Source organism: Ranitomeya imitator, chromosome 3 (assembly GCF_032444005.1).
Source record: "Ranitomeya imitator isolate aRanImi1 chromosome 3, aRanImi1.pri, whole genome shotgun sequence".
Lineage (NCBI taxonomy): Eukaryota > Metazoa > Chordata > Amphibia > Anura > Dendrobatidae > Ranitomeya > Ranitomeya imitator.
Genome location: NC_091284.1, coordinates 532,652,060 through 532,666,398, shown reverse-complemented (window position 1 = coordinate 532,666,398; position 14,339 = coordinate 532,652,060).

Sequence of the window (14,339 nt, the reverse complement as noted above, 5' to 3'; positions counted from 1 at the left end):
AAACCTAGTGGGTGGAAGCGTCCTCACCATACATCATTTCAGGTGAGGTTCGGGGTTAAGAGTCCAGAGGCACCTCGTCGAAAGGGGAGGGGGGGTACTGTCACGATTCAGTTTCGGATTCATGGCAGCTCTGGCTCCGCTATAATTTAAATGTAGTTTTTTTTTCTTTCAGGCCGGCAAGGGTCAATGTGTTTTCTGGCTGTCAGCTGCTGCGCTGCTGGTCAGCTGATATGGGTGGTGACTTCCCCCACCATACTCTAAATAGTCACCTGACACATCAGCTGAATGTAGGTAATAGAGTTTTTCTATGTAGACTAGCCTTGCAGTTGCAGCTCTATGTTGTCAGCACTGAATCTGTTTCTGTGGATTTTGGGGTCCTATTTCCGTATCCTCCGTACCCTCGCCGGCCAGTGCACTAAACAGGGCACGGTGAGGTAACAGTTAGGGGCGAGGTACGTGATGGCTGCAGGGTGGGTGTTTGGGCCTGCTTAGGGCATTAGGGGAGGCCAGGGGACAGGCTCAGGTTGGAGCTCAGGAGATGTCCGTTCCCCCGTTCCCTATTGGCGTGATATAGAATACACACACACATACTGTTAGGAGTCGAGTTTCCTCTGCTGCACAGGGGGAATCTCGATCCGTGTCTGCTGCGGTCTCCCATTCTGCATCGGACGCAGTGCAGCCTGCTCAGCGGAGACGTCGCTCCCAGCGTCTCACTGAGACTGATACTGTGCAAAGGGTTACTACTGCCTCTCCAGGCTCTGTTATTGTACCCTGCACTGATCTGCTGCGAGCAGGCTTTTCTGGGACTAAGTCCTGCTTTGCACACACTGAGCATGCCCAGGGCAAGATCTCTCAGTGGAGAGCTAGAGTCACATGCTCAGGTACTGCAGCAACTTCCATTGGTCCTTCTTGGAAGGTCCTTTAGGTGCTAGGACTAAGTCCTGCTTTGCACACACTGAGCATGCCCAGGGCAAGATCTCTCAGTGGAGATCTAGGGTCACATGCTCAGGTACTGAAGCAACTCCATTGGTCCTTCTTTGAAAGGTCCTGAACATGCTGCAGCTATTTAAGACTCACATAGCCGCACGGCCATGCGCTAGTATCTTCATATGGTCATGTGTTATGTGTGTTCAGGGACCCGGCTGAAATAAGCCCCTAGAATGCTGGGACCTCCGGCGAGGAGATTGTGTTATGTGTGTTCAGGGACCCGGCTGAAATAAGCCCCTAGAATGCTGGCACCTCCGGCGAGGAGTTTTGTTTGCATGCATGACCACTGACTGCTCTCATTTGGGTAGTTAGCCTGTGCCTCTGTGAAAGTCTAACAGAGCTGGTTCATACCGCCATATAGTGCCGCCGTTTGCTTAGCAGCAGGTAAATATATTCGGTGCATTCCGCCAACCCTAACAGTATACTAGTATACAAGTAATGGCGGATGAACAGCGATTGCAGGGGTACATCCAGCTGCTGGAGGGCCGGTTGGCGTCTCTTGAGCGTGCAACCTCGGCGGTGGATGTTACCGCAATTGCTCTTCAGGCTGCAAGCGTGGCTGCAGCAGCTTTACCCACTGCCACCTCTGTTCCGACTCTATCTCATCTCTCTTTGCCTGAGAAATACTCTGGGGACAGTAAGTCCTGTAGGGGTTTCGTGAGTCAGTGTGGTATACACCTCAAGCTCCTGGCTGCACGTTTTCCCACAGAGCGGGCAAAGGTGGGATTCATAATATCTCTCTTGTCGGACAGGGCGTTGGAGTGGGCTACGCCGCTGTGGGAACGCAACGATCATGTGGTGCGGAGTGTTCCTCGGTTTCTGGACACTCTGAAACAGGTCTTTGTAGGACCTCAAGTCACCCATAATACAGCGCTCCAACTGCTGGCTTTGACTCAGGGTTCAACCATGGTCAGCCATTTTGCTCTTCGCTTCCGGACATTAGCGTCTGAGTTGGAATGGTCAGATAAAACCCTCATTCCCGTATTTTGGAGGGGTCTGGCTGACCATGTGAAGAATGCTTTGGCTACTAGAGAGAATCCCGCCACACTGGAGGAGCTCATAGCTGTATCAACTCGCATAGACCTTCGTTTTCACGAGCAAAGGTTGGAGCGAGCCCAGTGTAGGCAGAGGTTTCGGCTGGCTCCCACCTTCACCAGACCTCTGGAATCTCCAGTCCAGGCAACCGAGTCACATAAGGCCATAGAGGTGACACGAGCGGGATCCAAGTCCCAGTCCGCTCGTGCACATAAGGTCTGTCATATTTGCCGGCAGTCAGGACATCTTGCCTCCAAGTGTTCTCAGCGGTCGGGGGGACGTCAGCGTCTAGTGGCAGTTGGAGGAGGTACACTAGATATGGCGACATTTGCCTCAAAGTTGTCCTTCAAGGGGACAATTACCTTAGGCCCATCCACTCTTATGGTAGAGCTATGCGTGGACTCTGGGGCGGAGGGAAATTTTATGTCATCCGCTTTCGCCCAGCGTCACGCAATACCCCTGGTTATGCTCGCCAAACCAGTAACCGTTCGAGTGGTAAATGGGTCGACACTACCCTCACAGATTACCCACCAAACCATTCCTGTCACGCTTTCTGTGTCTCCATCACATCAGGAGATTATCTCCCTATTAGTCATTCCTGGGGGAATTGATGAGGTCCTGTTGGGGATACCATGGCTACGCTATCATTCTCCTCATATAGAGTGGTCCTCAGGGAGAATTTTGGGATGGAGTAAATCCTGCGAGGGTAGATGTCAGAGGGAGTGTGTTCAGGTTGCTAACACACAGGTGCCCGCAGATCTATCCTCTCTCCCCAAACACTATTGGCCCTATGCGGACGTGTTCTCCAAAAGGGTTGCGGAGACCCTTCTGCCTCACCACCCCTATGACCGTCCTATTGACCTCTTGCCTGGTGCTGGGCCTCCCTTGGGTCGAGTCTATCCGTTATCTCTCCCAGAGACGGAGGCAATGTCTCAGTACATCCAAGAGAATCTGGCAAGAGGATTCATTAGGAAGTCAGTGTCACCTGCAGGGGCTGGGTTCTTCTTCGAACAGAAGAAGACTGGAGACTTACGTCCATGCATAGATTACAGGGTCTTACGCCATCACCGTTAAGAACAAGTACCCATTGCCCCTGATATCTGAGCTTTTTGATAGGCTGCGGGGAGCAAGCGTATTTACAAAATAAGATCTGCGGGGTGCCTACAACCTGATTCGCATCCATGAGGGGGACGAATGGAAGACGGCTTTTAACACCAGGGATGGGCATTAGGAATATCTGGTGATGCCCTTCGGGCTCTAATGCTCCAGCCGTTTTCCAAGACTTTGTGAACGACATTTTCCGGGATATGCTCACCACCTCGGTCGTAGTCTATCTGGATGATATTCTCATCTACTCTCCAGATATTGACTCCCATCGGAGAGATGTTCGCAAAGTCTTCGACCTCTTACGGGCAAACTCCCTCTACGCCAAGTTGGAGAAGTGTGTGTTTGAGCAGGAGTCCTTGCCTTTCCTCGGTTATATCATCTCTGTCCAGGGTTTGGCTATGGATCCTGCCAAGCTACAGGCTGTGATGGACTGGCAGGAACCCCATTTTCTTAAAGCGGTGCAGCGCTTTATGGGGTTCATTAATTACTATCGCCAGTTCATTCCACACTTTTCAACTATGGTAGCTCCCTTGGTTGCCCTCACCAAGAAGGGAGCAAATCCCAAGTTGTGGTCAGAGGAGGTCTCCAAGGCCTTTCTCTCCATTAAGTCACACTTCACTAGGGCTCCCATCCTACATCGCCCCAATGTAGATAAGCCATTTGTCATGGAGGTGGATGCCTCATCCGTTGGTGCTGGAGCAGTCCTTTTCCAAAAGGATGCTCAAGGTCGGAAGCATCCTTGCTTCTTCTTCTCCAAGACCTTCACACCAGCGGAGAGGAATTATTCCATCGGGGACAGGGAGTTGCTAGCCATGAAGTTGGCTTTTTCAGAGTGGAGACACCTCTTGGAGGGAGCTCGCTTTCCCTTCCAAGTGTTCACTGACCACAAGAACTTGGTATATATACAGACGGCCCAGCGGCTGAATTCTCGCCAGGCTAGATGGTCCCTGTTCTTCTCCCGGTTCCATTTTACTCTCCATTTTGTCTCTGGGGAGAAGAACATTCGTGCCGACGCTCTCTCCCGCTCCGTAGTGTCATCTGAGGAGGAGGAGCCTCGGCTTATTGTCCCTTCTGAGAGCCTGAGAACTGTGGCTCCGGTTTCGATAGAGTCTGTGCCCCCGGGCAAGACTTTCGTACCAGCGAATTTGTGACCGGAGGTTCTCTCTTGGGCTCACTCGTCCAGAGTGGGTGGACATTTTGGGACCAAGAGGACATCTGAGCTTTTGGCGAGGACGTACTGGTGGCCGCATATGGCCCGTGACGTCGAGGACTATATTCGGGCGTGTGTCTCCTGCGCCCAGAATCGGTCTCCTCGGCAACGTCTTGCTGGGTTACTTTACCCTAAGCCGGTGGCAAACAGGCCCTGGGAAATGGTCGGGATGGACTTTGTGGAGGGCTTACCCAAGTCTCGTAGCTGCACCGTTATCTGGGTAGTCACCGATCATTTTTCTAAGATGGTGCATTTGTTGTCGCTTCCACGGTTACCTTCTGCACGGGCCTTGGCGGCGTTGTTCATAAAACATATTTTCCGCTTACATGGAATGCCTGATAAAATTGTCAGTGACCGGGGTCCCCAGTTTGCGTCTCGGTTTTGGAGAGAGCTCTTCCGTTTACTCAGCATAGAGCTGAATCTCTCCTCTGCATATCATCCCGAGACGAATGGGTTGGTAGAGAGAACCAACCAGACTCTGGTGACATACTTGCGACATTTTGTCTCTGCTAGGCAGGATGACTGGGCATCTTTGCTACCTTGGGCGGAATTTGCATTGAATAACGCCGTAGCCGATTCCACTGGTCAGACTCCTTTTCTCCTTAATTACGGCCAGAATCCGCGTGTCCCTGTGCCCATGCCCGTGTCAGCCACCGATTCTAGGGTGGCAGACTGGGCGGTGGAGGCATCTGACATCAGGGACCGCACACAGGATGCCATCCGGGCATCCAAGGAGAGAATGAGGGTTTCGGCTGATACACACCGACACCCCACTCCGACCTTTGCTCCTGGTGACTTAGTGTGGCTCTCCGCCCGTAACATCAGTCTGCGAGTTGAGTCCACTAAGATTGCGCCTCGCTACATTAGCCTGTTCAAGGTTCTGGAATAGGTCAACCCTGTGGTCTACCGTTTGGCTATTCCTCCACACCTATCACCGATACTTTTCACGTTTCCCTCTTAAAGCCAGTTCATTTGTCCCGGTTTTCTGAGTCATCTGCCGGGACATCGGGTTCATTCACGGATGAGTTTGAGGTGAATGCTATCGTGGGGTGCAAGGTGGTACGTGGCAAGAAATTTTATCTGGTGGACTGGAAGGGCCACGGTCCAGAGGATAAAACCTGGGAGCCTGTGGAGCACATTCGGGCTCCGCTGCTCATTGCAGCTTTTGAGCGTAGTGAGGCTCAAGGAGGGGGGGGCCTAGGAGGGGGTGGTAATGTTAGGAGTCGAGTTTCCTCTGCTGCACAGGGGGAATCTCGATCCGTGTCTGCTGCAGTCTCCCATTCTGCATCGGCCGCAGTGCAGCCTGCTCAGCGGAGACGTCGCTCCCAGCGCCTCACTGAGACGGATACTGTGCAAAGGGTTACTACTGCCTCTCCAGGCTCTGTTATTGTACCCTGCACTGATCTGCGGCGAGCAGGCTTTACTGGGACTAAGTCCTGCTTTGCACACACTGAGCATGCCCAGGGCAAGATCTCTGAGTGTAGATCTAGGGTCACATGCTCAGGTACTGCAGCAACTCCCATTGGTCCTTCTTGGAAGGTCCTTTAGGTGCTAGGACTAAGTCCTGCTTTGCACACACTGAGCATGCCCAGGGCAAGATCTCTCAGTGGAGATCTAGGGTCACATGCTCAGGTACTGAAGCAACTCCATTGGTCCTTCTTTGAAAGGTCCTGAATGTGCTGCAGCTATTTAAGACTCGCATAGCCGCACGGCCATGCGCTAGTATCTTCATATGTTATGTGCTTTGCGCCAGTGTGGTCATGTGTTATGTGTGTTGAGGGACACGGCTGAAATAAGCCCCTAGAATGCTGGTACCTCTGGCGAGGAGATTGTGTTATGTGTGTTCAGGGACTGGGCTGAAATAAGCCCCTAGAATGCTGGCACCTCCGGCGAGGAGTTTTGTGTGCATGCATGACCACTGACTGCTCTCATTTGGGTAGTTAGCCTGTGCCTCTGTGAAAGTCTAACAGGGCACAGAGCCTTGCCTTCTCGGCTGCTCTGTGAAGCTAACAGAGCTGGTTCATACCGCCATATAGTGCCGCCGTTTGCTTAGCAGCAGGTTCTTTCCTGCACGGTGGATCCCGTGAACGCACCAATCTCACTTAATAAATATATTCGGTGCGTTCCGCCAACCCTAACACATACATTTTCAAAATGTAACAAATTTCTGATTTTGTCTTTTAAAAAAAAAACACCTAAATTTACAAATAAAGTACAATGTGTCACAAAAAAAATCTCAATTACTGGAATATGTACAATGGGGAAAATAACTGTTTGAGACACTGTAGATTTTGCAAGTTTGCCCCCACCTACAAAGAGTAGAGAGGGCTGTTATTTTTATTGTAGATACACTTCAACTGTGAGAGACAATCTAAAAATAAAAACCAGAAAATCACATTTTATTGCATGAAATAATTAAAAATCATTCAATGAAATTTAATTAAGTATTTAATCACCTCCAACCAGCAAGAATTCTGTCTTTCACAGACCTGTTAGTTTTTCTTTAAGAAGCCCTCCTACTCTTTACCTGTATTAATGTACCTGTTTTAGTGTGTACCGGTTTCTTTTATACAGGTAACGAGTTCAATCACACTCCAACCTATCCACCATGGCCAAGACCAAATAGCTGTCTAAGGACCTCAGGGAGAAAATTGCAGACTTACACAAGGTTGTGATGAGCTACAGGGCAATAGGCAAGCAGGTTGGCGAGAAAGCACAATTATTAGAAAATTTAAGAAACACAAGATGACTATCAATCTTCCTCAGTCTGGTGATCAATGCAAGATCTCGCCTCGTGAGGCAAGGATGATTCTGAGAAAGAGCAGGAATCAGCCCAGAACTATTCAGGAATACCTTGTCAATGACCTGAAGAGAGCTGGGACCACAGTTCCCTCTGCTTCACAAGCACATGTCCAGGTCCGTTTGGAGTTTGTCAGTGATCCTTTGGATGATCCAAAGGAAGCATGGGGAAAAGGTCATGAGGTAACATGAGAACAAAATAGAACTTTTTGGTATCAACTCCACTCACCGTGTTTGGAGGAAGAAGAAGGATGGGTACAACCCCAAGAACACTGTCCCAACTGTGAAGCATGGTGAGGGAAAATCATACTTTGGGTGGTGCTCTTCTGCAAAGGAGACAGGACAACTGCACCATATTGAAGGGATGATGGCCTTGCCAGTCTCTAGACCTGTACCCAAAAGAAAAATCTTTGGAGGGAACCGAAACGCAAATTTTGCCCAGAAGCATCTGGAGATCTGTATGGAGGAGTGGGCCTAAAACTACAGGAAACTTCTGACCTCTAATTGCAAAAAATGGTTTCTGTACGATAAAAATTACAGACCTCTCCATTCTTTGTAGGAGGGTAAACTTGCAAAATCGGCAGTGTATGAAATACTTATTTTCCCCACGGTAGAAGCATTCCAGAGTTAATACCACATAAGTGACAATATTCAGATTTGAAAAATGGAGCTTGGTCATTAAGGACAAAATATGATCCATCACTTAGGTGTAAACCAAATTTCGAGGGTATGCATTTTGCAAGAACCTCTTGTCCAGTACTTTTGTAAGAAGATGTAGAATTCGATTTTTTTTCCCTTCACTTGTCATCCGTGTGCAATCAGTTTCTTCCTTTTTTTTACACTACAAACTTATTTTTTCCTATTCTTGTTTACAAACTCTGCTCAGCATCTACTATAACTGCTATCTCCTCAGTGGTCAGTATGTAGCTGAGCCATATTGCAACACAATGTATAACAGTTTTTGTTTTTTTATAAGTAAAGACGACATTTATGTAAGCTCATGAACCTGAGCTACAACCAGGGCTGTGGAGCTGGAGTCGGTGTCTATTTTGTATAATGGTAACTCTATGCAGTATGTTCTTAATTGTTTTCATAAGAATTTGGGAAAGTTGTGTAATGTCCTATAAATGTCTGTTCTGTTCCAGAAACCACCGGAGACTAGGTGCACTGAGAACTCCTGCAGCCTTTGTTTGTATTGCAGTGTAGATTTTAAACATGAGAGTTGTTACTTTAACCCCTTAGTGACAGAGCCAATTTGGTACTTAATGACCGAGCCAATTTTTGCAATTCTGACGACTGTCACTTTATGAGGTTATAACTCTGGAACGCTTCAACGGATCCCGCTGATTCTGAGACTGTTTTTTTGTGACATATTGTACTTCATGTTAGTGGTAACATTTCTTCGATATTACTTGCGATCATTTATGAAAAAAAACGGAAATATGGCGAAAATTTTTAAAATTTTGCAATTTTCAAACTTTGTATTTTTATGCCCTTAAATCAGAGAGATATGTCATGAAAAATAGTTAATAAATAACATTTCCCACATGTCTACTTTACATCAGCACAATTTTGGAAACAAAATTTTTTTTTGTTAGGGAGTTATAAGGGTTAAAAGTTGACCAGCAATTTCTCATTTTTACAACACCTTTTTTTTTAGGGACCACATCACATTTGAAGTCATTTTGAGGGGTCTATATGATAGAAAATAACCAAGTGTGACACCATTCTAAAAACTACACCCCTCAAGGTTCTCAAAACCACATTCAAGAAGTTTATTAACCCTTTACGTGCTTCACAGGAACTGAAACAATGTGGAAGGAAAAAATGAACATTTAACTTTTTTTTGCAAACATTTTAATTCAGAACCATTTTTTTTTATTTTCACAAGTGTAAAAACAGAAACGTAACCATAAATTTTGTTATGCAATTTCTCCTGAATACGCTAATACCCCATATGTGGGGGTAAACCACTGTTTGGGCGCACCGCAGAACTTGGAAGTGAAGGAGCGCCGTTTGACTTTTTCAATGCAGAATTGGCTGGAATTGAGATCGGACGCCATGTCACGTTTAGAGAGCCCCTGATGTGCCTATACAGTGGAAACCCCCCACAAGTGACACCATTTTGTAAACTAGACCCCTTAAGGAACTTATCTAGATGTGTGGTGACCACTTTGAACCCCCAAGAGCTTCACAGAAGTTTATAACGTTGAGCCGTGAAAATAAAAAAATCGCATTTTTTCTACAAAAATGATATTTTTGCCCCCAAATTTTTATTTTCACAAGGGTAACAGGAGAAATTAGACCACAAAAGTTGTAGTGCAATTTCTCCTGAGTACGCCGATCCCCAATATGTGGGTGTAAACCACTGTTTGGGCGCACCGCAGAGCTTGGAAGAGAAGGAGCGCCGTTTTACTTTTTCAATGTAGAATTGTCTGGAATTGAGATCGGACGCCATGTCGCGTTTGGAGAGCCCCTGATGTGCCTAAACAGTAGAAACCCCCCACAAGTGACCCCATTTTGGAAACTAGACCCCCCATGGAACTTATCTAGATGTGTGGTGAGAACTTTGAATGCTGCAAGTTTAGAATGCAGAGTCGTGAAAATAAAATAAAAAAATTTTTTCCACAAAAAAGATTTTTAGCCCCCAAGTTTTTATTTTCACAAGGGTAACAGGAGAAATTGGACCACTAAAGTTGTTGTCCAATTTATCCTGAGTACGCTGATGCCCCATATGTGGGGGTAAACCACTGTTTGGGCGCACGGCAGAGTTCGGAAGGGAAGGAGCGCCGTTTTGGAATGCAGACTTAGATAGAATGGTCTGTTGGCGTTATGTTGCGTTTGCAGAGCCTCTGATGTACCTAAACAGAAGTAACCCCCCACAAGTGACCCCGTTTTGGAAACTAGACCCCCCAAGGAACTTATCTAGATGTGTGGTGAGAACTTTGAATGCCCAAGTGCTTCACAGAAGTTTAGAATGCAGAGTCGTGAAAATAAAAAAATATTTTTTTTTTCACAAAAGATTTTGTAGCCCAGGTTTTTATTTTCACAAGGGTAAACGGAGAAATTGGACCCCAAAAGTTGTTGTCCAATTTATCCCGAGTACGCTGATGCCCCATATGTGGGGGTAACCCACTGTTTGGGCGCACGGCAGAGCTCAGAAGGGAGGGAGCACCATTTGACTTTTTGAGCGCAAAATTGGCTGTCGTGTTTGGAGACCCCCTGATGTACCTAAACAGTGGAAACCCCCCAATTCTAGCTCCAACCCTAACCCCAACACACCCCTAACCCTAATCCCAACCCGATCCATAATCCTAATCACTAACCCTAACGATAATCACAACCCTTACCCCAAAACAACCCTAATGTCAACCCTAACCATAACCCTAATCAAAACCCTAAATCCAACACACCCCTAATCATAATCTCAACCCTAACCTCAAACCTAACCCTAATCCCAATACACCCCTAATCACAACCCTAACCTTAACCCTAATCCCAAACCTAACCCTAATCCCAAGCGTAACCCTAATGCCAACCCTAACCCTAGTACCAACCCTAATCCAAACCCTAACCCTAATCCCAACTCTAACCCTAACTTTAGCCGCAACCCTAGCCATAACTTTAGCCCCAACCCTAACCCTAGCCCTAAGGCTACTTTCACACTTGCGTTGTTTGGCATCCGTCGCAATCCATCGTTTTGGACAAAAAACGGATCCTGCAAATGTGCCCGCAGGATGCGTTTTTTGCCCATAGACTTGTATTGCCGACGGATTGTGATGGATGGCCACACGTCGCGTCCGTCGTGCACTGGATCAGTTGTGTTTTGGCGGACCATCGGCACAAAAAAGTTCAATGTAACGTTTTTTTGTACGTTGCGTCCGACATTTCTGACCGCGCATGCGTGGCCGTAACTCCGCCCCCTCCTCCCCAGGACATAGATTGGGCAGCGGATGTGTTGAAAAACTACATCCGCTGCCCACGTTGTGCACAATTTTCACAACGTGCGTCGGTATGTCGGGCCAACGCATTGCGACGCCCCCGTACCGACGTAAGTGTGAAAGAAGCCTAACCCTAAATTTAGCCCCAACCCTAACCCTAAATTTAGCCCCAACCCTAACCCTAAATTTAGCCCCAACCCTAACCCTGAATTTAGCCCCAACCCTAACCCTAAATTTAGCCCCAACCCTAACCCAAGCCCTAACCCTAGCCCTAACCCTAGCCCTAACCCTAGCCCTAACCCTAACCTTAATTTTAGCCCCAACTGCTCGTCTCCTGCTGGCCGGCAGATGGCGATAGATGGCGGGCACACTGCGCGTGCGCCCGCCATTTTCTTTTCCCCGGCAGCCAGGAAGAGCAGCAGGAGGACCCAGGAACACCGGTGAGTATGGCAGGGTCCCCGAATCCCCCTATTTCTCTGTCCTCTGATGTGCGATCACATCAGAGGACAGAGAATTACACTTTGCTTTTTCTTTTTTTTTTGCGTAAGTGTGAAAGAAGCCTAACCCTAAATTTAGCCCCAACCCTAACCCTAAATTTAGCCCCAACCCTAACCCTGAATTTAGCCCCAACCCTAACCCTAAATTTAGCCCTAGCCCTAGCCCTAACCCTAGCCCTAACCCTAGCCCTAACCCTAACCTTAATTTTAGCCCCAACTGCTCTTCTCCTGCTGGCCGGCAGATGGCGATAGATGGCGGGCACACTGCACATGCGCCCGCCATTTTCTTTTCCCCGGCAGCCAGGAAGAGCAGCAGGAGGACCCAGGAACACCGGTGAGTATGGCAGGGTCCCCGAATCCCCCTATTTCTCTGTCCTCTGATGTGCGATCACATCAGAGGACAGAGAATTACACTTTGCTTTTTCTTTTCTTTTTTTGCGGTCACCGGTAAACAGTTAATTACCGACGATCGCAAAACAGGGGTCGGTAAAACCGACCCCGATCATGTTCTTTGGGGTCTCGGCTACCCCCGGCAGCCGAGACCCCAAAGATTCTCCCGGTGCCGGCCAGTGGGCGCACTGCGCATGCGCCCGCCATTTTGAAGATGGCGGCGCCCATCGGGAGCCACGAGGAGCACCGGGGGAGACAGGTAAGTATTGGGGGGCTACCTGGGACCCCATTTCTCTGTCCTCTGATGTGCGATCACATCAGAGGACAGAGAAATTAAAAAGAAATCGCGTTTTTTTTTTTTTTTTTGCGATCGCCGGTAAACGGTTAATTACCGGCGATCGCAAATGCGGCGTCGGTAAAAAACCCCCTGAATCATGTTCTCTGGGGTCTCGGCTACCCCCGGAAGCCGAGACCCCGGAGAAAATCTGACTCTGGGGGGCGCTATTTACTTTTTCCACAGCGCCGTTAATTAACGGCGCTGTGGTTTAAGTACCCTTAGCGGCCGCCGTTAAAAGGCGTATCGGCGGTCGTTAAGGGGTTAAGAGGAAGTTTAGATGTTTGTGCCTGGTGAATTACTGTGAGGAGGGTGGGGCTTATATAGGGGAGGCAACTCTGGCTCTACCTTTCTCTCACAGAATGGACAGGAGGAAACATTGGAGGAAACATGTCTGCAGTTTCAGGGAGTATTATACTGGGGTTATCACTTCACATTATAGCTGATAGGAGTACATTCACCTCACACATCATGTTTTAGTGTAGTATCAGCTCCTACATCATATATGGGATCAATTTTACCTCAGAAATTCATGTAGCCGCCATGTTCCCTCATGTGTACCTCCCTGCAGACATGGCTGATATACTACTTCATATTCATCATGTATTAGTGTAGTCTCAGCTCTTACATCTTATTTGGGAGCAATATTACCTCAGAGATTCATGTAGCTGCCATGTTCCTTCATTGGTCTCTTACAAGTTGCCTCACAGACTGCAGAGACAGCTCCTGTGTGACATCCTTACAGACATGGCTGTTGTATCATATTTCTGCTGTATTATACAGAGTCTTCATGAGTTTTGGGTATATGTGTGATAGCTCAGAGCATTGACACATACAGTGTCTGCTATTGCTAGCGTAGTGCTGGGCAGTTAGAGGGACTGGTAAGAGGGAGCAGTAACGGGATGGTATATATACACCGTGTATATATATATGTATATATATATATACATATATATATATATAAATATATATGATAGTAAGAGGCTGCACTTCATGTCTGTGCATTGCATGCTGCTGTGTGCTGATTCCCTCCCTTCCCATTTGGAGTCTGGTGACCTGTATGTGACCTCATCTCTGCTACAGTACAGTCTGATGATGCTGGGTGTACAGATCCAGCATAACCAGGTGACTCACTATATATATGTTGTGATGGTGTGATATGCTTTGTGGGTATCATTTTGTGTATATTTCTCTTTTACTTATTTTCATGGTGTTCTCTTGTAGAAGGAGTTATTTGCTAATTGAATTGAATGGCTGTTGCTGCCACCTGATATCAGCCCCCACAGTATTGTATGCTAATGACATGTTGACCTAACTTGTTGAAACAATGAGCCCCTGAGACCTTCCCCCTCCTGACCTGTGAAGGAGGAGGGAGACTGCACATATACTGTAATCTGGGCATGCAGGGCCGGCTCCAGGTTTTTGAGGGCCCCGGGCGAAAGAGTCTCAGTGGGCCCCCCCTTTAACACATACCCCGATTCATGATCGCATATAAACACAGCCATGTAGTATATAACACTGCCCACGTAGTATATAGCACAGCCCACGTAGTATATAGCAGCGCAGCCCACGTAGTATATAGCAGCCCACGTAGTATATAGCAGTGCAGCCCACGTAGTATATAGCAGCGCAGTCCACGTAGTATATAGCAGCGCAGCCCACGTAGTATATAGCAGCGCAGCCCACGTAGTATATAGCAGCGCAGCCCACGTAGTATATAGCAGCGCAGACCACGTAGTATATAGCAGCGCCACTCACTCAGGCACTGGAAGGAGCTCCTCCTGAATCTGCCTCATAACTTCAGCAGCACTGCAGCCAGCCAGGGGCGTAGATCAGAGCAGAGAACGTGCTCTCTCCGCCCACAAACAATGTCACACTGGCTGCCTTCTCTTAACCCCTATGTGTGCCTGCCTGGCTGCACTGACTGAGTGAGAAGATGCTTGTGTCAGAGCTGGCACATAGGGGTTAAGAGAACGCAGCCAGCAGTGACTTTGTGGGCGGAGAGAGCACGTTATCTCCTGCTCTGCTCTCCCAGCTGT